The sequence below is a fragment of the Hesperophylax consimilis genome, chromosome 23, assembly GCF_061612785.1.
Source record: "Hesperophylax consimilis isolate HC1 chromosome 23, BYU_Hcon_1.0, whole genome shotgun sequence".
Taxonomy (NCBI): Eukaryota; Metazoa; Arthropoda; class Insecta; order Trichoptera; family Limnephilidae; genus Hesperophylax; species Hesperophylax consimilis.
The window spans coordinates 15,292,074-15,316,007 of NC_142858.1; the positions used below are offsets into that span (position 1 = coordinate 15,292,074).

The 23,934-nt window shown below is 32.4% G+C and overlaps 1 protein-coding gene across 1 annotated transcript in view; it reads left to right on the forward strand.

Moving 5' to 3' along the window:
• Window positions 1-455: 455 nt before the first annotated feature.
• The window catches only part of LOC149412362 (neural cell adhesion molecule 1-like), a 138,427-nt gene continuing 114,948 nt past the window's right edge, over window positions 456-23,934 (forward strand). The window contains exon 1 of the mRNA XM_089645857.1: window positions 456-739. The gene's annotated coding sequence lies outside the window, so the exon portion shown is untranslated. The remainder of the gene's footprint in view (window positions 740-23,934) is intronic.

Here is a 23,934-nt window from a genome sequence, read left to right on the forward strand (position 1 = left end):
ACTTGTAGGACCGAGCGGGTATACCATCAGTTCTCCTCTGGCACTCCTACGGCTCGCACTCCCAAAAGTGATACCAGCCCTTCCAGTGATACCGGTGCTTGGACTTGGAGGGACGGAACTCGCGCTCGGTGGTGGTCGGTGGCCTCGTGCCAGGTCTACTTCGTTTCTACCGTTCTGCGTTCGCCGTTGGAACTTTTCGCAGTTGCTGCTTCTCTCGCGCTCAAATTTTGAACTTTGCTAACGGGGGATTTTTGAACATTTAAAGTGCTTCTTTTTGTTTTAAAGTGATTGGAGTGAGACTAGGTGTTAACACGAGTGTTTTTAAATTTAATCTGAGTGTTTTATTACCACAATTAAACACCCGTTTCGATAAATAACTTTACCAAAATTGAATAAAGTGTGAAGATAAATTTCAAAGATACTTAAAAGATGTGGCATTTCGTGAAAAACTTGCAAATGATTTTATGTAATTAAAACCACTTTTGGTAAATTAAAATAATATATTAAATTGTTTACTGAAAAACAATATTTTAAGCAATTTCATACAAATAACTTATTTTAAAATAACTAAGTGTGAATTTCATCCTGCATATATACATTTAATTGAAATAACAGTCATATTGTACAAATATAATTTCTCCGTATTGTTTTTTTTTAAATCAAATACTGAAGAAATTGTTATGGTTCACAAGTAAGTGGAGCGGAGTGTGTGGAGCAAAAACTTATATTGCGGCACATGGTAAGTCTTATTAAATTTAATTTTGTAATTATATTTCATTTAATTAATAACAAACAATATTCCACTATTTGACCCATGTAAATATATTTTTTTTAAATAGCTAATTGATATTGCAAAATATAAAGGTACTTTTATTCTAAACAAAAAAAAATCAACCCGTGAAAACATTTTTTTTTACATAATAAAGCTATATTCAAACGTCTTTCGCACTTTAAAAAAATATATATTATTTTGGTTCGACTGAGCATTGAACTTTCCTTCATAGGAACTGGAGTCGACAACTCTACTGACATCGCCAAAGCTGGTCATTTAGGATCGACATTTATTTCGTATATTAATTGTTGTATGTAATGTTATTCGTTTTCAGAGAAATGCATGTGTGTACGTGATTACCATCAAAAGTTGATAGCATGTATTATCATCGACAATGAGTATAATTTGTTTTCTTGTTTCATTTCAAGTTTTTTTACTTTTTTCGCTTTATTATTTAAAGGTATTATTATGTTTTTGCAGAATTTTATTTTTTGTATGTATCACGTGTTCAGTTCCCACGCAATTCGTTTTTATGAGTGTATGTTTTCTTTAAAATTGTTTACAACAACCAATTCAGTCGTAGGTACATACATACAACTAGAAACGTATTATGTATAAAAATGCAGAGATAAAATTAAACAAGCACAGGAAAATAACAATTTTAAGAAATGTTAGGAAAACTAAAAAAACTAAAACTAAAAACGAAATGTTAGAAAAGGAAAAAATATGTATAAACCTGAATGAAGAAAAGAGGGAAAGTGCTTCATTTACAATTCTGTCACCTTCCGAGTTTTTTTACTAATTCATATTATTCATACGCCACTTTCTTCTCCTTCTTACTTTTTGCTAACCACATCATATTAATTTTTGCAGAGACAGCACTTTTACTTCAAATCGTTTGTCTTCACGCCATTCTTGTCTAACTGATTTATCTCAGCTTTAAATATATGTTTCAGCTTTATTTACCGATGTTTCCCGAATTGTTTTCATCAATTAATAATTTGAAACTTAGGGCTTAGTCTCATCGACAATTAAAACAAATACGAACATTTAAACTTAACGGAGAAGGAAATTTTATATCGGCAATAAAAAACTTTTTCTCATTTATTTCAAGTAAAATGGATACCTACTTCCGAAATAAGAAATAAAGTCCTCCCTTGAACATTTATTCATTACAAAAATAAAATAAAGCAACAACTCAATCAGAATGTCATGAAAGAAGTTTTAAATTGAGTAGAAAAGCTGCTTTTCAAAAGATTTTTTTGCTGACAAAAGAATCATGGAAATTAAAAGTTATGATAAAAGTCAATTTAAAAATGTATTTAAGGCTCACAAGTATTAAACATTGCCTTTTTTACTTCCTTCTGGAATCAATACTTTCAGGGAGAAACAAATTAATTATTACAGATTTATTTATCAACCTTACTCCTCCTGATCTGTTAAAATTATTTATCTATTTATTCATAAAATTATGTAACAAAAGCAAAAAGACAAGCCACTCCTTTTACTATTGCAGTCCAGTGTTGAGATTAGCAGATTAAAGTTAATTAAAGTAATATGAACCTACGAACCTTAAAAATTCTACGGTTAGGTAATAGATTTACAGTTGACGACAAAATCATTTTACTGTACCTAAACCAGATAAGTATTACAAAGTACCAGTGTTGGATTTTCAGCCACTATCATAGGTGTCAATGATAAGTACTGACAATGAAGAGTGAGAAATAAGATGAAAAATTATAAACATAAATTAAATTTTAACAGTCAAATACTAATAAGTAAATTTAAATAAGTGAATAATATTGAGTAATAGATAATAAGTAAATGTAGTAGATAATAATGAGTAAATAATGAACTTGAGATAAAAATATATACCTTAAAAACATATATTCATGTAGATCAATAAACGCTGCTTTTGAATGAATTCGTATTAGTATTATGTATTAATTCATGTAAAATTAATAAATCGTCATTTATAAATGATCAAAACTGTGATATACTTAAACGCCCTGTGATTGGCCGGCGGGTTCTCATTGTCGGCAGCATGCATTGACAATTTTGTACCAAGTTACACTTTTTAAAGTAGCGCACTAGTGACTACTGCGGTTTACAAATTATTTAAAATCAATAAATATTTTTTGGAAATCTAACTATAAATATAAATTCGGTTTTACCTTAATGTTAACCGATAAAACCGGGGTACATATGACGTCAAGATTTCGATCGTTTTGAAAATTGAAAATTATTTAAGCTGTGAAACCGAAAATTGTAAAAAAAATAATCTTTTGTATTTAATTCAGAATATGAACATTCATAATATTAAAAAATATATAAAATAATTTGTTTTCCTCATTGCGTAGATGCTAATTACTAAACTAGATACCTTATTAAAAATAATTAACATGATTAAATTAATAGCTGAACAATAAATTAAAATAATATTCGAACTCAAGACTTATTTCTGAAGTTACTAGAAGAGTCAACATCATTTATATAATTTTTGGCATTGAAAAAATTCTAAGCTACTTATCAAGAATTAAAGTATCTTGGAACCATAACCACTAGAGCAGTGGTTATTAACCTGGGTTCGATCGAACCCCTAGGGTTCGGTGATTCAGTCTCGAGGGTACGGCGCACAGTGGGCTGAAAATCGCCTCTCATAGACATAGAAACTTGAATTTTCAAGGGTATTTTTTTTGGCTAGAAATGGATTCTGCTGATCATTACTATGCTATAAAAATTTGTATGAAGCAATTGCGTGTACAAATGAAGGAGTCATCATTTTTTTAAGAAAAATTTGTATGGAACTGACATTAAAAATGAGGCTATCTCTGGAATCATAAGGTTGACCATTATATCCTTACACACAAATATACTATTATTTATTTGTATTTTTTTGACATACTTCGTATTGTGGCGAAACTTGTGATTTTTTTTTAAAAAATCCTCAAAGTTGAAAAAAAAACTTTTTTATGTTGAAGATTCATTTTAATGCTTAAATACTTTACATATGAGTATGCTTCGTCTAGTTTACAATATTTTATTTACACTGCAAGCCTAAAAGCATTTAAGCATTAAAATGAATCATCAACATTAAAAAGGGTTTTTTTCAACTTTGAGGATTTTTAAAAAAAAAATCGCACCTTGCGCCACAATATGAAGTATGTCAAAAAAATACAAATAAATAGTAGTATTATCTGTATGTAAGGATAGAACGGCCAACCTTATGATTCCAGAGATAGCCTCATTTTTAATGTCAGCGCCATACAAATTTTTCTTAAAAAAATTATAACTCCTTCATTTGTACACGCAATTGCTTCGTACGACATTTTATAGCATATTAATGATCAGCAGAATCCATTTCTAGCCAAAAAAATACCCTTGAAAATTCAAGTCTCTATGTCTATGAAAACCGATTTTCAGCCCACTGTGCGGCGCAGGTCAAGATACACCCTCGACTCATATGATTCGTAATGACACCACCCGCTTGTCCATCATTGCCTGCAGGTGATCACTCAACATCGCTTGGCCTATCTGTGCTGCAGGAAATTTGGTGCGCCCAGTAGTCAAATTGTAACTGTCGTAATGGTACGCCGTGTGATACTTTCTTTATATTATAATCCCTTCATACTAAAGTGGTAAAACGAATATGTACAATACGGATTCACATGTATAACAAATATAAATTTTGTGTGAAAATCATGTTCTAATGGTTTTGTTCATTTTGTGCACCTATGTATAAATGTATACCTATGTTTTGAATTTGAAAAAATCTTATTTTATTTTTCCAATTAAGAAAGGTTCGGTGAATCCGCACATGAAACTGGTAGGGGTCAGTACCTCCAACAAGGATGAGAACCACTGCACTAGAGCAATTGATATAACGTTTATATTAATTTACAATATTATTCAAATAATACCATACCTCAAAATAATATAAATCGTTATATATTGCGGTTTAAAGCCTATGAATCCACTTAGATTTCACTGCAATCAATCTGATTTCAAGCAATCGCTCAAAACGTTTTTGCAAACTTGGCGTGACATTTAAGCAATTTGAAATGTAATAATTTTGTAATTTGTAAACTAAAATTAAAGAAAAGCCATATCGACAAAGTAAAATAAATGTAAATATATAAAGGACACACGACAACAAGACGAGGATTTAAATTGTCGACAAAAACAAGACATCTAGGCACTAAAAATCTTCATAGCTGGATGAATTTTGGCGGGTTCTACCATACGTTGAAAACAACTCGGTATTTCTTTTAAAAATGCTACATTACAAAATTCCATCAGTGCAGCATTAAGAGGAAGGCCTTTTGGCTTGAAAGTATCAATCAAATTTTCAAGGCCTTTTACTTTTTATTTTAAATTCGTATATCCAGCTGTGGGAATCCACAGTGCATTATCAGGTCAGGTTTCATTTCCTCAAAGTTAAAGGACGAACGTTAGGTTAATGGTCCGTCAACAGATTGCATTCTGGCGTTTATATTTCGTCCTGTAATGAATGTCAAATTTATAATGATTCATGTGATTTAAAAAATATATCTGCGATATTGTTACGAAGATTTCAAATCTGTATTTTGATTAAAAAACATCGTAAAGAAGAAAATTTCAATCGATTTGCTCTGACGTCATAAAACTTTAAGATATTTTCTGTTTTCTACATCAATGCGTCAGTAATCAGATTCAACCTGCAACATTATGTACATATCATGAACTACAGAACATTTAAATATTTATCAACTCCCAAAAAATAAAACAATACGTGATATTTTCATTTCTATGTGTTCAACTGCGATTAAAGACGTTGCCAAGAAAAGAAATGTGACCTTTAAATAAATAATAAATAAATTCGTCTTGAAATGGATACTAATGTTAACAATTGGACACTTTGATAACCACAGATAAATTTTTGATAGTGGTAAATGCAGACCATTTTGCACGTTGCGTAGTTTTCGAAAGAAAAAAAGCATTCCAAATAAAAACTTTTTCCATCGAGGTAAAATAAAAATAACTATGGAGAAGGTGGATAATAAATACACGTGTTTGTGTATTAAATTGTACCTACTCAGTACTTATAGTGACAAAAAAGTACCACCCATAAATTTTCTAAAGCATGTCAAAAAAACAACTGCCTTTGATGTGCTATTGAAGGTCCAATCCAAAACTATTGTGAACTACCTAAATCACTATTTTTCCATCCCGTTACTATATAGTTTTTTTCATATAGAAAGTCCTGACACGTATGGTAACGTGAATCAGTGCCTTCTTAATCTAGCCTAAAAACATAACGATAAAATTACATGAGTAAAAAAAAATACCTACAGCAGAGCCATATTTGTGGTATTACGAGGGCTACAGGTGAAAGAGCGAAAAATGATCTCAAAGTCCCAAAAGGCTCGTAGGCCGCAATTTTGTAACCACTAGCCATATAACTCGACTAGGTACCAGGAGTCAGACCGGGGAAAGATAACATGTCCAGCTCTGGAACCTATTTCGCAATTACCCTCAGTATTAATCAGTATTTCAAGGGCCAACATTGATCCAGTGAAGTAACCTACACGTGCACAACACACACATGTTATACAAGTAATATACCTACATACATATATGTTAGGGGATTGTCCGGGTTGAATATCAAAAAAGCGGAGCTTGATCGGACTCGGCCGGGTCGGACATGAGATACATGAATTTAGGGTTGGATCCTTACATCTGGACATTGGCAGACGTATTATAATGAAAAATAATACTTACGTCTTTTTTATAAGCAACCAACCTACGTCAAAAACTTACTTTTAATGAGCAAAAATATTTTCGACGTTTCAATTTCAAGACGGTAAAAAATGGATTTTGAGTTCACGTATAGTTAGGTATCGTGATAACCCCTTTTCAGTCATGAAAAGAAACAATGTTGTAATTTTCTTTTGGCTTTCTTTTCTCTTAATTTTTTGACGCTAGAACTAAATAGAATTAATTAAATAAATAAACAAAAAAAAACCAACATTTATTGAGCAATAGAAAAGATGTAGGAAAAATTTAAATATATATAATAAGTAGTTCTGTTAACAATGGATTTCACGTCCAAAAGGTATATTTCTAAAAGTTGTCTCTCATTTTATAAATCAAAACCTCAATTATCTCTGAAATCAAAAAAATAATAATAAGGTACTTACCTATTTTATCACACGTTATGTATTAATATGTAGGTACTTTATTTCGTGTAATAAATTTTACAATTATGCAAAAAAACAATAATATTAAAAAAAAAAAAAGTTTCAAACCTTTACCTTGCAGGTAAGTAAAATCCAAATATACATTACGATTTCACATTTCAAAAAATAATTTTCTTTACTCAACTATGAAAACGGACTTCAATTTGATACGGAAACCGAATGCACAAACAAATTTACAGAGAGACGAAATGCAAAACGTTTGCTAACTATATTCAGTCAAACTTGGCACAAACATAATCTGATTGTGAATGAAGAAAGACAAAAATAAAATTATGTCAGGTTCAACTACTTGAAAATATCGTTTTAAACATTTGAATTGACTGAGGGTCGAATCCTTCTACCTAAAAACTGGAGTCCACAACTCTAATAACCAAGCCAAATCCCGATTGGATAATTTACGGTATATTACACTAATAATAATACGGCATAAATTAACTGCTGAAATGTCATCCAATTTCTCCGAAAGCGTATATGTCTGCGTATTTATGCGTGATTGCCATAAAATGTTGATAGTATACATTGTCTTTGACACGACAGACTGCCGAGTTTCAGCTCGATCGAATGTCGGAAAATAGGTTTTCGCTTTTTTCTTGAAATTCGCTTCAATAAATTCATTACCTAACAAAAATAAAATAAAATTCGAATAGGTCTGTTTAAAATATACAATTTATTTTTATTTTTATTTTTAGTGGTGGCTCATAAGAGCGTCCCTGTTTGTACACTGTAAAGGCAAGGAAGCCATGTCGCTACCCGGTTGGGTAGCGTTGTGAGGCGGGTTAAGGTAGGGGCAGTAGGAAAGGATTTATTATCTCGGGTCTTGAAGAGGCCCGAATTATATGAAGGATGAAATACAGATACTGGTAGCTCGTTTCACATACGAGCCGTCTTACATAAAAACGGGTCGAAGATAGGTCCGTTCTCATGAAACCAACTCAACATTGAACGCTTGTGTACGTCGAGTTTCACGCACGTGCACCGGTGCACCGGGGATCTGTGCTTCTAGCTTCTTGGGATTCACTAAAATACCTCTAGAACAGATTCAGCATGCCCAAATTGTATTTGAATTTGGAATCAATTTTTCAATCAGACGGACCGCCCTCGTTTGCACATAATCAAGTAAGTTAATTAAGTGTTGTGGGGTTCCAGCCCAGAGGTGGCTCCCAAATTCAATTGCTGGGCGTAATTGTAATTTTTATAGGGCAAGCAGTTTGCTACTATTGAAGAATCTGTATTCTTGGAAGCAAGATTTGTCCGGGTTTCTTTAGAGCCCCGATTCTTGAGCCGGTCTTATATATTTACTCCGAGCATTTCAATGGAGTCTTTATTGGGGAGGGTGCTTCCATCAATTTGCACCTGACAATCATTGATCTCGCTCTTTACCGAAATAAGACACGCATCGGTTTTTAGGATGTTGAAGCTGACTGCTCGTATCCCAGGCAAGAACCTTCTCAAGGTGGTGGTCAACTTTTTGTCTCAAAACATCCCCAGCAGTTCGGACATAATAAGTGGAAGAAGGCTTATCAAAAAGATAATCATCTTGAACAGTTCTATCGTCAGTAAAAATAAAATAATTATTTTAACAATAATAATGATCTCTAATAAGTCTTCTAGTAATAATATCTAATCATCTTTTGTAAATACTTATTTTAAAAAAATCATTTCTTTTTCCTTATTATATTTCCTAGCGGCTAATAGTTACGTAATTCTGTGAACCAAAGTAGTTATATGAGAAATAATAGGCTACATGGGTACATCCACGTTCCAGAAACTAATCAGTCCTCGCATGATATAAAACCACGATTTTCCCCATGCTAGTTACTTTCCGTGTTCGAATTACCGAAACAAATAATATGGTGCCCTTTCACTATCGGAAGAATGAAAAATGCAATACATACTTCTGATTCTAATCAAAATGCTAACGAAGACCAACATTAAACATCTGGGGCCTCATTTGAGTGGTCGAGGAGTAAGGCTCTCGAATATCAAGCCGGAGGTCACGGTTCAAATCCCAGCGAATTTTATTTGATTTATTCGCATTATTTCACCATTTACTACTAAGGAGTATATTTGCGGCACGTCCCAATATGGAAAATACTCTCAGTATCGCCCTGCTGTAAGACCACCATTCAGAATTGCAAGATAATGTGTTTATAATTAAAAGCAGGTATCCGCGTGTTTATCGCAATTAAAAGTTGATAATATGCATTGTCATCGATAGTAGCCTATCTGTTTCAGCTCAATCAGGTGTTGGGGAGTGGGTTAATTTCCACTTTCAATATTTGCATCAATTCATTCATGAGTCAAAATCTAAAATGTAAAATTTGACAAAAAATAGGAAATAGTAACAAAAATGGATCACCATCTTCATTCAGAATGTGAGCTTTAGTTGCAAAACGTTCAAATTTCACTCCGTTCTTATCGTTATAAGTTTAATAATTGGCCTGATGGTATTTTAATTTAAAATAATTTACTACGATGTTACAAAAAGTTAGTTCATATAAAATTTTCTAAGGACAAGTCATTTCACAGAATTTGAACAATACATCAAATATTAATGTTGATCCCAAAATCTGTAAATGTTCTATTCAAATTTTGTTATTATTTCAATTTTGCGAACGAACGCGCCCATGGTAATATAATAACAGAACTTGAAAATTAACCTAGAAATTAGATGAATTGTTTTCTAACTCTTTATTAGAACCTAAAGATTTTATTTTATTTTATTCATTACAAAATAACACAAAATTTCAAATCAAATGCAAAATAAATAAAACTATTTTTTTCCTAATTACATTACAAGGTGAGCTCTAGGAGCTTGTGTTTATGGGAGGAGTAAGTCTTATTAAATATCTACAAACGTAATTTAACATACAAATTAACATCATTCAATCTTCAAATTAATTATGGAACTACAAGAATTCAATATACACAATTTTAGAGAATTCGTATTTTAACAACAGCCGAAGTTTTTAATTTTTTTAACCCTTAGATAGTATAGATTAAGTATACAATTAACAATATATCATTATCTAATTTTAGGGAGTTAATTTGGTTCTTGAATTGTTCATATTTCATTGTTTCGGTTACCTTAATTTTGTTTTTGGACAATAATATATTTTACCATTTCAAACATAAATACAAGTAGTGGTACTGAGCCGTGGTCGTTCTTAGCATTGGGATGGCTATTAGACCTTTTGTTTTGAATCTATTGCTTATGCGAAGGGTGAACTTTATTGATGAAATATGCTTTATAAATTTGGTATAAGGCGTTTATTTTATATAATTCTGTGATAGTTGGCACATTAAATTAACGAAATATTTCCAAAGTTTTTAATAATTATTTTTTGAATTGTTAGATTTGACAACTTATGAGAATACTTGTATCGAGAATATAACTTTGTGTATAAGTTTGTGAATTTGATAGGTTTATATACGAGAGACAGAAAGGCTGATTAGGATATTGAATGAACGGTAAATGCAGAAAACTGAAAGACTGAAAGCCGTTGGTGCTATTAAAAAATTCTAAAGAAGTGAAGCTAGAGGTCCACAGTGGTGTGCCTATACCAACTCTGGTGTATTGATTACAAAATACTTATTTGTGGTAAACTATGGTGGTACACTTGTGTGTGTAAAAAATGTGGTGATCGAAAATTAATAAAATTAAGAAAGGGACGCTTACATAAGTTATGTAGGCAAAACGGATGAACGAGGAAAGGAATAAAATTAGATTATAATATTATGACATGGAAGTGAATGGTAGAAGAAGTAGGGGATGCTTGAGAAAGACGAAAGTGAAGCAATTACTTGAGTCGGGTCATAATAAATCAGGAGTCACAATAACATAAGTGTACGTATGAGACAATGTTTGAATGAGAATGAAGTCATTGTTTGTGCCAAGATTGAGTTGTATTTCGGTCTGTCCTTTCCGCCTACCTGAAAACGGGGGAAACAGCGTCATGTTTATTTATTTAATTCATAAGTGTGTTGTTCACTGAACTAAATAGTGATGCTGAAACCTGATCCGTATATTTGTGTTTTATAATTCAAAAAAAATTAAATTGTAAAAATACGAAATTTAACATTTTCGAGTATGAAGGAAGAAAAAATGTGTGAAATATGAACTGTGTTTTTCCAAGATCCCCAACAGGCGCTTTTATACCACCCAATTACACCGCAATTACCTCTGTTCGTTTGTATAACTAAAAATAAATCATTAAAATTATAAATTTTTCAGAAAATATAAACGCAAATCTTTACTCCAATAAATCCAAATACCCAAGTAACGACGGGTACACATCAGCTAATATTATAATAATCCTCAATAATACTGCAATTTTTTACACAAACATAAAATGCAAGTGACAACTTGATGTAACATCTGAAAATTTCTACTTTTGGATGGCAAATTGGTGCAATAATGATGTATTTATACTAATTGCTGTGTCGCCCTGTGTTACCATCAAATGTAAAATTTAACTGATAAATTCAGAAAAACATTAAACCCGATGGTTGAAAACCTTTTTTTTATTTTAATCCGCTAGATATATCTGGTTGAATTGGCATCGGTTTCCATCCAGGTTTCGTGAGTTCAATTCCTTGACTGAGTAAGTCCTCCATCGCGATATAAGCTATATTTTCCGTTTACTGTTGTAGGTGGTAGTATGAGATTTGCAAATATTTAAAGTTATTCGTAATCCGGGAATGTTTATCTTTCCTAAAAAAAACACCTTGGTGGGTGATCTTTCAACAGAAGAGTATGTACAAAGTATAATTTATAACACTGATAACAGTTATATTTCTATTTAAGTATTTTCATTTGGAAGATAATGTTTGGTTTATATTCCTTAAAATCTACATTCTCAAGTTGCCTATTTTGTATATCAGATACGAAAACTATAAAATATAAAATATGTACGAACGACTGCCAAACCACAATGACTACATGCCATATCAATTTATTAGATTGAAATGCATATAGAGTCAGATCATTAATCAGAATATCAGCATGATCGATGGAATCAGACTGGTTGGTTTGTATGAAACAAAGTATTACCCAATAAAACACCACCTTTCGTCACAAATGATCATACAATTTCAGAACTGCTGCAATCAACGAACGAATTAGACAGTACGCATTTATAATAATTATTACAGATGGCATAGAACCTACGTTCATTAAATTATCCGGATTTGTAGAGGAAAATTTACCTTCTGAATATTAAATTACAGCGCATTAAATAAAATTAACAGAAAAAAAGTTCAAACAAATAAGATGGAGTGGTGATGATATGACCTCCCCCATTGTTGATATTTTAACCACAGAAGAGAGAAAATAAAACCGATAAAAATTTGAGTGATTTATTTGATCAGACATTACGAATAAATATAAATGAGTAAATAAGGCTGTGCCGGGAGGCGAACTGATTGAGAATTATCTAAATAGCAAAAGAACCATAATGACCATACAACAGTAGGTTGTGACCTTCGCGATGATATTATCGAAACATGTTTATAAATAAATGACATTCAAATACATTGAGCCTTACTAAGGGAATATCCCAACTCCGACAAGGTCAACTAAATCCTAGATACCTGAGACTGAGGTGGTGCTAAGGGTAAGTGGAGATTAGAGTGAAATTACCTGAAATCGATCGTAATATTCTATAGAGAGATGATATGCTTTCTCCCAAATTATAAAATAATGTAATTTGGCTCTTTTCAGCGACTCGGATAGTGGGTATTGGTGGCTTTTACACAAGCTGATATCCTGTTTCAAAAAATTAATCCAAAGATATATAAATTTTGAGAAAAGATTATAAGACAAAAAAATTATCACTTAATTTTTCAACGAACAACCTACAATAATATGTTAGTAAAAATAACAAGATCATGAATTCTTAGTGAAAATAATTTAATACTTTGTATAGTTTTCAGCCAGCAAATCGAAATTTATGAATTGTCAAAATCTTAAAAAGAAGCGTGCAAGGCAAGACACAGCTGATTTAACATTTCTCTAGAAATACATTCTTTTCTGACACCAATTTCACAAGAATTTTATCGACGTTTATGTCAAAATGAAATGTATTATCGATGAAAAGTTGATACATTTTATTTACAAATAGCCAAAGGCAAATGTCCGTGATCACATATAAATAAAAAGACACCGACTTAATTTTACTACAAAGTGAACATTCAACTTGTCAACGTTTATAGATAACATTTTATAGATATTATTCGCGAGGCTCAGTTGTATTGTGGTTGTAATATTATTGCACACAATGATTGTCAGTTTAACCAAACAAATTAAAACAATATACAAAAGAAATTTTAAGAAGAGTCAGTTGTCAGTTGTGATGAAAGGCTTTAAATCACAGTGAAAAAAAACAGATAAACCATAGCTGCAAAAAAATATGCAAATTATTTATGAAAACGGACATGCTAACGACATCTGGCGGAGAAAGAATTGATCCAGCTTGCTTGCAGTAGACACCTGTAATAGTTGAAATTAAATCAAGATTCCGGGACGAAAGCAGAGAGGTCGTAAAATCGTCTAGGACGACTGGTACTTCCCCTTTCCTAGGCCTAAAAATAAATATTGAATTTTGTCAACCAATAGATCTGAACAAAGAGCTATAAAAATTTTGAATAACCAATCAGTGAAGGGAGAGGCGTGCATCTACTACAGACAAAGGAATAAACTTTGGATCGGGCAATAAAATAGATAATTAACGACATTTCGATTCTCACAGAAATTAGAGGTGAACGCACTTTAGGGTCAACATCGACTTTCAAGGTGACAAACTCCTGGGAATGTTTACAATGACTGAGACATTCATGAGATAGCGAACCATAGAAAATCGAGTGCTTTGAAGATTTTACAAGTTGTAAAGCGCACACACAAAAATGCAATGAAAAAAAATTATAAACGTGATAGTATAAAAAAAGGACGGGAGAAGCGAAGGAAAGTTACTGGCGGAATTTCAACTGTAGTGCAATTATTTATGATAGAAGTAGGGTGTCGAGTTCGAAAAAATCGTACTAAAGAGAGGAGTGAGTGTTGGAAACAATGGAAATTAATCGTTATCAATTTAAGATGAAACGGACATATTGGTAAATCAATTTTGAATGAAAAATCTCGCAAAAAAATACACATTTTAGAAAAGTGCGGCGACCGAATGGAAGGATAATACAGAGATTTTGGACTGCTACGAAGGTCCTAGGGACATGAAAATTGAGTATCAGAAGAAGACAGTAAAACTAAACATATAGCGATAGATTAGATTCAGGAAAAGTAGACATTTTACATGATTATTAGGTTAGATAGATATTAAAGTTACACAAGATTACAGAGGGATCGAAACAAGATAAAAGGTTGACGGTCTCATGTGTATTTTGGAATATAAACAATCGAAATCCGAACATGATTTTTATTTACGTTAAGGTAATAAACGATTGGAGAGACGATTAACTTTAACGTGGAGCTTATGAAGTATTTAGATTAGGCAAAAGAGATTAAAATTAATAGGTTTGAAATAAAATAAAATTTACGACCATAGTACATAAAATCTGAGGCGTAAACATATGTCCAGACGTATAATTTATGTGAAATCTTGTAAGTGAGGGATGGAGAATGGGCGGAGATTGGGTCAGGCAATAAAAATGACAGATATCCCAGAGTCTAATTAGGTATATCTCCCATAGAAGTGTGGAAAAATATATATTAATTAATAATAAATGAAGTATGAAATTTCCCAGGAGACCACACACATCGGGAAAAGTGAAGAAAAGATAAAAGGAAGGGTAAAGAACGGAGAAAGGAAATGATCCATGTGGAGAAAACCGATACAATTCGAATTTATCCGTGAAATTAATAAATACGACTTGGAAAATGAGTAATTATAAGAGCTATGAGAAATGACATAAGAATCAAGAAGAATTTGTGCAAGAAAACGTCGCGGATAAAAATAAAATTCAAAGATAAAGGAAAAACTCAAATCTGCGACATGGAGATAGAAGGTACGGGTGGAAATGGAAAAGCTCATATAGTTGACAATAAAATTAAGTAGAATTTAGACAAATCGAAATTCAAAAATGCGTAGTAAAGATTTCAGCATGGATTTAAACAATTTTCGCACGAGATGCATAAAATTGGGATCTACATATATGTTATTGAGGACGGACCTATCGCGAATTGAGAAAAAAAAAGGAACGCAAATTCATGAGATTTTAACTACATTTTGTATGAACAGAGGACAAAGGGAGCTTGGGCGATTAACACAGACTTACCCGATTTGGACCCTATCGATTTAGAGTTGTGAGATGGAAATTGACCGCCACCCAAAGCCGGACAACAGAAGATCGTATGTAGGAACGATCGAAATTAGGGGAAGGGATGTTCGGATTTGCGAGTTGTTAAAAGATAGAATTGATTACCAAAGGAAATTCAGATACGTCTTTTGGAATCTGAGAAGGGTATAAAATGACGGTACACACCAGTTTTGGGACAGTCGCGCCGAGGATTTGAAAAGTTGTTACGTGGCAGTACTACGTTTTTTGGTAGGATTAACAGTGAAAAATCTTTAAGTGTTAAATTTTGAATAAGCCCCTGGACTTAGAGAATTTCGGAAAGAGTACAAGTGCTAAAATCAGTGAAATTTTAATAAGTCTGTTTAATTTAATCAAACAGTGTTAAAAAAAAGATAGATATTAAACTCAGTGCTTAAAAGTGTTAAGTGAAGTGCAGAAAGTGATTACGGAATTAAGAATTTAATTAAAATTTAAAAATAATTATTTCATTCAAATTGAAAACATTCAAATTCAATTAAGAGTTTTCGGAAATCTAAAGTGAACGTGATCGCGTATTGATATTTAAAAATAGATTATAATTTAACATCAATTTGGTTAAAAAATAATAATAATAGTAATAAATATTTACGTCTTAGTTTAAAATAAACACAATCTAGACAGTTCGAAAAGAAATAACAACAAATGCTCAAACCTTTGTTCTAAAAGTAACAGTTCGGAAAAGAAATTAATTTATTAAGAATCGAGATAATTAAAAGTCTGCGCAATTCGGAAAAAATTTTCTTATAAAAATAAATAAAAAGAAATTTAGAATTAATAAATTGTTCAATTAAAATCCATCGTGCGTATAGCGACAGTGTTAAAAGTGTTTGTCGTTTTAACCGGAATTCTAAACATCAGTCTACCATTTCGAAAAAAGTATTTGAAACAGCTATCATTCAAAAGCCTAAACTAGAAAAGTGTTATTAAATCAACGGGTTTTCTGGATAAGGATTTCGTTCGGATGAAAAATTAAATATCAGCTAATTTATATGATTCAAGCGAGAATAAAATATTATATAGGAATAAATAGTCGAAAAGATTTATTTTGAAATTAGTTGAAAAATACAATTAATTAGGTAGTTTTTCTTCATCAAGGTTGTTGTGTACACCCAACCGGAAATACCTTGATTGGGGTGAGTTTTCCTTTTATAAATAATTTTCAGGTCCCAGGAGACACAGAAGGGCTGTGAAGTGGAAGTATGCCAATTGAATATTAAAGTAAAAACAACAAAAAGGAATTACACATTGATATATATATATATATAGTGTATTTATCTATATAAAAGTAAAGTAAAATATTGTATATAAAGAATATATATATGAGTAATGTAATTATATATATGTATTTTATTTATTAATCGAAGCATCGAAATGGTAGCGATTTTTAATACCTACCCGAGGACATATCTATATTATTGAAAAAGAAAATATGTATTTATTAATATTCCAGACTATGTAGAATCATATATTTTATATTTATTTATTAATATATGTACTCTTATTTAACATATTTTGACAATAGACATATGTGTACTTAAATATATATTTATATTTATTCTTCATTTAACCTAGTAAATTTACTAAATTCGGAAAATGAAAAATAGTTTAACTTCAATAAAGGAATTAAAAATATTTAAATTAACTATGCACAATAAACGGTATCATAACTGAATCACAAGGAGAGCGCGAGATATTTTAAAATAAACAATCTCACATCTGGGTTAGTGGGTCAGATGAGATGTTTACCCTGTTCAATTTGTTGATAAAACAAGGGATCACTGGAGAATTGGGTCAACCGCATAGTTTGAAAACGACCTTGGCCATAATTAGTTAGTCACAAAGGATTTTATTAATTACCCGAAACAGCTGGAAGATGCGTGTTCTCAAATACTTATCAATCACAAACGACAATTGAAAAATCACGGGTTAGCCAGATTTATATCAAAAAATTACATGAAACATTTAAATATCATTGATTAGATAGTCGCATAGATTTTTATTAATTACCTGAAACAGCTGGAAGATGCGTGCTCTCAAATACCTATCATTCACAATCGACAATTGAAAAATCACGGGTTAGTAGGATTATATCGAATGTATCGAAGTACGACAACATTTAAAACAGTGCGCACGTCAAATAATCGCTCCACAAAAATCGCTCAAATTCATAGTTAAAATCTCACCAAAATCAAACAACCGACGGTTGGTGTTTACCTGAAAAACCAGTGAAGTGATTCATCCAATTTAGTTTAGTCTAAACGGCCTAGTCATTACAATTTTAAGTGATTAAAGTGACAATTTGAAGTGACAGTGACCGCCTTGCAAACTCAATCAAAACCTTTTATTACAACAAATACAAACGGACCTGTGCCCTCACAATTAATATTATAATTATTTATCGATACGTCACAGGCGGTCAGTAGCCTGGTGGTATAAACGTTTCGCCAATTCTCTCCGTGGAATACGGGAAGTCAGTTCAAACCCCACAGTTTCCAAAAAAAAAAAAAAACTTTGCTGCTTTTTTTTTCAACCGCATTTTTTTTTTTTGTTCTTTTAAATTTAATTTTAATCTGCATTGTAACGTGTGATATTTTTGAAACCCTTTAAACAAAAATATAGAACATCTAATTAAACAATAAACTTATTTTAAAAAATACACAATGAGCAGCACCAGAGGCAAGACAACCATTCTGGATAGCGAAGATAAAATCATACAGTTCCTAGAAAAAAAAATGGACGTAATGAAAAAAGACATAATGTCTCAAATAGCTATTCAAAACATTGAAAACCAAAAAAACATCGATAGCTTAAAAAAAGATATGTCGGAAATTATAGAAAAAAAATTCTCTGCTGAATTAAAAGATGTAAAAAACCTCAAGAACCAGCTGTGCGAACTCACCAAGACCATTGACTTTCTTTCACTAAAAATCGATGACTATGAAGTAGAGAGAAATAAACTACACAAAAAAATTAAGGAAGTGGAAAAAGAAAACAAAAATTTAAAATCTGTTGTAAATCAATCTCTACAAAACTGCCTTGAAACATCGCTCGAAATCAACGGAATCGAAACTAAAAAAGAAGAAAATCCTAAATTACCTATTGAATGCATCTTTAAAAAAATAGGGTGTGAAGATTTACTAAATAATAATTCCATAATAAACATTTACACCAACTCACTAAAGAAATGTATAACAATAAAGATGGCTACAAAAGAATTGAAAGACAGGATCCTTTCCCAAAAAAAGAAAGCGGGATATTTCTCCGCCAAAGATATAAATCACTCCACCTCGATAAACCCTATCTACATAAATGAAAAGCTGACGCCACAAAACAAGCAATTACTCTGGCTAGCGAGAGCAACAAAGGCGATGGGTTACCAATACGCGTGGACGAAGAACGGGAACGTCCTTCTCCGCAAAAATAAGGATACTCCAATTATATACATCAGAGACGCGAGCGACATACCCCTTCAATAACCTGGACTCCCTCCTGTACCTTCAAAGATGACCTCCGGACTCAACTAAAAATGGCCCCTTCAGAAGAAAACAGCATCCCTGAAACTCTTGAATGTGACAATTTTGAAGATGTAAACACACTTTTCTACGACACATCTTTCAACATACTAAACATGAACATCAGAAGCATTCGAAAAAATTTTGATGATTTCTGTATCCTTTTAAATTCGTTAACCTTCCAAATTGATTTTATTGCACTCACTGAAACACAAATGCGTGAATGTACCCCTTTCAACTTACCAAACTACACTACTTTTTCAATTCCGTCTAGACACACCTCTCACGATGGCATAACCATATTTTACAATATACACACCATATCCAACATTAGCATAGACAACACTCATTTCAAATATGCAAATGCCGTCCATGCAACCTTCTCCTCCAAAGGAAAAAAATACTCAATTTTAACAGCATACCGCTCCCCTTCTTTATCCCCAATTTTGTTTACACAAGAAATCAAAACTTTTATCAACAATAACAGCTCTAATCAATTCGATTTTGCATTTTTTATGGGTGATATTAACATAAATATACAAAACGCTGTATTAAATCCGACCGCAAACGAATATCTAAATGTTCTATACTCCACAGGATACCTATCATATATAAACAACACTACCAGACCTAATCATCCAAACGATACATGTCTTGACCATATATTTCTAAAAACACACAAAAATTTCCAACATAAATCCGCTACATTAAAAATCGACATAACTGACCACTATCCCACCTTTTACGGCCATCATACACCAAATTTATCCATCTCTGTTGAACCGAAAAACAAAGCAATGATTAAAATCAACTATTCAACTTTAAATAACTTACTGAACGAAGAATCGTGGATCGCTGTCCTATCTAATGACAACCCAAATTTGGCTTTAAATACCTTCTATGAAATACTTCAAAATTATATTAAAAAAAGTCAAGAAACAATAGCACCGCCAAAAAGTAAGCACAAACACATAAAACCGTGGATTACGCGCGGACTAATAATCTCAATACAACACAGAAACAAACTTTTTAAGATCTATAAAAATCACGAAAAATATTGCACATCCAAAAACGAAGCACAGAACCACACCAAACGGAACGAATACATTTTATTTAGAAACTACCTAAACTCAATCATAAAAAAACAAAAACAACAATACTACTCTACACAACTACATAATGCTCATAACGACTCCAAAAAAACATGGCACGTCATAAACGAAATCTCAAACAGGAACCAAAAAGTTCATAAAACTCCTCAAAAAATCATTACTGACAATAACACAACCATCGAAGACGCTGAGAGCATTGCAAACAATTTCAATCACTTCTTTACAAACATCGCCTCAACCCTCATAGATGATAATCCCAGTCTTAGCATTCACTCGAATCAAATTCCTCCCGGCCTTTCAGATTCTAATGTCACTACATATGAACTATCTACATTCAACGAAATAACAGAACTTGAAATCTCAAAACAAATTGACAACCTTAAAGAGAAGTCTGCAAATGGCCCAGATAACATTAGCAATACCACAATTAAATCAATTAAAAAGCATATAATCATTCCAATACATCATATTTTCAACAACTGCATCAGGCATAGCATTTACCCCAATGACTTCAAACTCTCTCACATCATTCCAATACATAAATCCGGATCTCAATTCAAAACAGACAACTACAGACCTATAACTTTAACTTCTCAATTATCCAAAATCTTCGAAAAGTGTTTAAAACGACAAATTATGAACTTTCTAGAATCTAATGATATCCTCTCAGCTAATCAATACGGCTTTAGAACCAAACTGTGCACCGATGACGCTATCTTTAGCTTAACCAAAAGCATATACTCTAACCTTGACTCTAACACTAAAACGCTAACCATTTTCTTGGATTTAAAGAAAGCGTTTGACACAGTCAACCACAAAATTTTATTAAAAAAAATCTCTAAAGTCGGTATTAAAAACAAAAGTTTCATGTTATTAAAAAGCTATATATTGAATCGCCAACAACGCACAAAAATAGGAACAAGCTTAAGTACCTATGACTTGACAAAACATGGTATTCCTCAAGGAACTGTCTTAGGGCCACTACTCTTTCTAATCTACATCAATGACCTATGCAATATTGCAATACCAGGTAAAATTCTCTCTTTTGCCGATGATACTGCAATAACAGTACAAGGTAAAACGTGGGAAGAAACAACCAGGAAAGCCAACAAATGTATTGCAACAGTCAAAGATTGGCTTGATAGAAATCTCCTCAGTCTAAATTTGAATAAAACTATCTTTATTCCCTTTTACAATTCCCAAAAGTCATCCCCTAAAAATAATCTTAATCTGAAGTTCCACAACCCTAATTGTAACTTTGCGACATGCTTAAACTGCGAAGACGTGAAATTCGGACAATATATCAAGTATTTAGGAGTTACTATAGACTGCCAACTCAAATGGACTTACCATATAGAAAAGACGGTCAATAAACTGAGATACCTAAGTTACATTTTCAAACGAATGAGCAACATTGTCAATATAAGAACCATGAAACTTGTTTATGACGCGTTAGTGCTTTCATCTATTTCCTATGGAATAATTGCCTGGGGAGGAACTTACAATAATCACGTAAAACCCTTAGAAATCGCTCAGAAATCCATCATTAAAATAATGTACCAAAGGACCAAGACATATCCCACCAACCAGTTATTTCAAGAAACAGAAATCATGGAACTAAGACGGATCTATTGTATTCAATGTCTCAAATTTATATTTACGCGTCCTATCAATTTCACCAAAAACACAAATCGCTCGAGCCAGAGACATACCACATGCGTGTTCACAGTCCCTCACTGCAAAACTAGGCTGGGCCAAAGGCACATCAACTATATTGCCCCAAAATTGTTCAATTCTTTACCCAATTCCATCAACATGTCTCAAAACCTGAACTTATATAAGAAAAATGTTAAAAGTTGGATAAGAAATAATTTCGAAGCGAGTAACTTTTTTCTATAATTTAAGCCATCTGTTTCTAAATAACTAAACTACCACATGTCTCTCTGTAAATTAAAGATTAATTTCTTTAAATCAAAGAAATATATACATGCATCTATGTTTTATGTGTGTGTGTGGGTGTGTGTGTGTGTGCGTGAGTGTGTGTGCGTGTGTCTGTGTGTGCGTGTGTCTGTGTGTGCGTGTGTCTGTGTGTGCGTGTATCTGTGTGTGTAAGGGTGTGTGTGTGTGTGTGTGTGTGTGTGTGTGTGTGTGTGTGTATATGTTTGTAAATTTAAAAAAAAAAAAAAAAAATAGAAACTTCTCTAAAAAAAAAAACCAATCACATTGATCTCTATAGATACATTTAACAAGTTTAAAAAAAACTATATTTTAAACACCACTGTTTTATCCTTACACTATAATACCCACGCTCAGGCTTCGCCTTTGTGGGATTTTTTTGTTACTCTTTCATTCTATATTACTATGTATGTACCTGAATTGTATATGTATCAAAAATTTTGTTAATAAAAAAAAAAAAAAAAAAAAAAAAAATTATACGAAACATTTGAATATTATTGATTGGGTGCTCATACAGAACCCCATCAGTTGCCTGAGACATTTGAGAGTCGAGTATTCTCTAATGTGGCAATCAACTACTTGAAACAATTGGAAAATCACGGGATAGGATGAACAAAAATTAATGTTGAACCCTGGAGGAAAAATTTAAAACAAATACAGTTCATCAATAGGAGGCAGTGGTCGCTCCTATAACAAGACCATTAACCAAATCAAATAGAGATGGCGATTCTCTTAAATAAAAACGTCAAAACCAAACAAACAAAAGCCTGGAGTTCGATAGCTCTCCAAAACAAACTATCAAATAAGACCTTATTCTACTAGTATTTATTAGTATAACCTTATTCTTACGTATATATTCGGTTACCAATCCTAGAGTTTCGCAGAACTCTTCGTGCGAGATCCGAGCTCGGAATGCGAGGTAGATAGCCTCGTATTGCGAGTTATAAACCTTTCCCAAACTGTATGTATACATATATTTATTCGTATGTACTGTTTACTGGAGAATGCGGACCTGCATACAGCTTGCATTTTAGGTCTTATAGACCACTCTCGCATTTTCTTTTAAACGTGGAATGAGGATTCACGACCCGTAAGTCCACACCAACCGTGAGTATATGATTGTATATAGTACGAAACCGGTTCGCCCTAAGTAAATTGTAGTCCAAGGAGGAGTCGGAATTTGGGGGTTTCGAGACCCGAGGGGAAACTTGAAGGCAGTACATGATGACGTGGAAGGCTTTTTGGGACGCGATAACTTAGGTATCAATCAAAGAGCCGTGTCAAAGGATTGTGCAAATTTCTTGTTGACTCACGATCATCTCGTTTACTTGCAGGAGGATTTGGAGCCAAATTATGCCAGCAAATGGGCTATTCCGAGTTCGTCAAATATGCAATTAACTAATTACATTAACCTACTAAATCAATCTTTACATGTACCTTATAGCAGCAGAATCATAAAGGAGTGGCGCCAAACTGACACAAGAGTTTACCAAAATCAAATTTACTAACAATTAACCATTTGAGTTATATTCAATTACCTGTCCAAATAAACATGTATAATATCTTTTATCAGCGTTTAACTACGACTTTGTTAGGGTGCAGGGAATCAGGATAATTACAATAGGAAAGTTAGCTCATTCAGGGAATCCATTTAAGTCTAGGTTTGCAATGGAAAGACCAATTAAATTGTGAAACTCAACACCTCGATCAGAACCAAGGGGGTTACCACAAAAATGAAGGTAATTAAAATCCTATATCATAAATCAAAAAAAAATTACACAACGTTTGATGGAATTTAATTACAATATAAATACGGAAATATTTGCGTTCAAGTTCGTAAATAACGTATTAATTATTTAAGTACATATGTCTATAAAGATATATAGTACAAGAGAGCTTTAAGTAGCTTTCTGTAGATATCAAAGAAAAGGGTCCAATTTTCATGGAGGCTTATGTGTTGTAGGGGAGGAATTTTCCATCCCTGCGAACACATATGC